Source organism: Tenrec ecaudatus, chromosome 6, assembly GCF_050624435.1.
Source record: "Tenrec ecaudatus isolate mTenEca1 chromosome 6, mTenEca1.hap1, whole genome shotgun sequence".
NCBI lineage: Eukaryota > Metazoa > Chordata > Mammalia > Afrosoricida > Tenrecidae > Tenrec > Tenrec ecaudatus.
The window spans coordinates 126,226,395-126,227,747 of NC_134535.1; the positions used below are offsets into that span (position 1 = coordinate 126,226,395).

The window sequence follows — 1,353 nt, forward strand, 5'->3', positions numbered from 1 at the left end:
CTGCACATCACAGGTTCTTAATAAGCCTTCCTCTAATTGCCATGCCACACTCTTCCTCCTCGTGTCCTTCAGCTCCTGAGATGATTTGCTCCGCATACAGAATGAGTAAATGTGGTGAGAGAAGACAATCCCGACGCCCCGCTTTCCTGACTTTCAAACCGTGCAGTTTGTCCTGTTCAACACTGCCTCTTGATCCACGGACCGGTTCCACATGAGCACAATGAAGTGTTCCGAAATTCCCACTCTCCTCAATGTTCATAGTTTGTTAGGATCCATGCAGTTGGATACCTTTACGAAGCATATTTAGGGGCATAAAGAGTGAGCATTCAGAAATATTAATTGCCTGAAACTGTGAAGTGGCAGAGAGGAAAGAGATGGAGGAGGGAACCTTATAAGCCAATATTTTGTTGCTATTCATAAAAGATCCCTGCTGGTGTAGTGGGTTCCAAGTTGGGCTGCTAACCGGAAAGGCAGCAGTTCGAAACCACTAGTTGCTCCTCGGGAGAAAGATGAAGCTTTCTACTCCCATAAAGAGTTGCAATCTTGATGTGCTTGCTTCGGCAGCACACATACTAAAATTGGAACGATACAGAGAAGATTAGCATGCCCCTGCACAAGGATGACACGCAAATTCATGAGGCGTTCCATATTTTTCTAAAAAAAAGAAAAGAGTTACAGTCTTGAAAACCCACAGGAGCAGTCCTACTCTGCCCTATAGGGTGGCAAGCGTTGGGATTGAAGCGATGTCATTGAGTTGCATAGACAGGACCCAAAGGGATTGCCTAAGGAAGAGGTGATTACAGATATGAAACACCACTAAGATAGACATAAACTTTCCAAGATGCTGACAGCCCACAGAGTGAAAGGACACACACGCACGCAAGCACACAGGTGAATCCAAAAGTCACCCTTACCAGGGTTCCAGTTTATACATTCATGGGTTATAACTTCTGAGCAAAAAGTGTTCACAGATGTCCCCGCCGCCAGGGGACAACTCTAGTTCTTTCAGTAAGGCAATTGTCTCATTTCCTTAAAAAACCCTCCAAATAATTAGAGCCAATTAAAAAAATTAAGTGACTTCCAAGGGCAGCTGAGCAGTCCACTGAGAAGGTAATGGTGAGGGTTTTCTTCTTGTGTTTTTTTGTTCTTTCATTCCAAATGAGTTGTCCTGCCCCTTCTTTTTGTTCCCCAAAAGCAAAGATTAATTCAAAGGAACACAATTTTTGAGACCTTAAGGATGCCTAAACTGCTATGTGACATCATGTCCACTGAAGAATGCAGAATTCTTCAGAACAGGTGTGGAGAGAGGAACACACCACTCTGAGAGCCTGAGAGCCTACATAGAGGATGTGC

At 44.2% G+C, this 1,353-nt stretch overlaps 1 non-coding gene across 1 annotated transcript; it reads left to right on the forward strand.

The window, feature by feature from the left end:
- The first annotated feature begins 548 nt into the window (after positions 1-548).
- On the forward strand, positions 549-654 carry LOC142452031 (U6 spliceosomal RNA). Its single transcript, XR_012785097.1, has one exon. It is a non-coding gene; the product is annotated as a U6 spliceosomal RNA (small nuclear RNA).
- Positions 655-1,353: the final 699 nt, after the last annotated feature.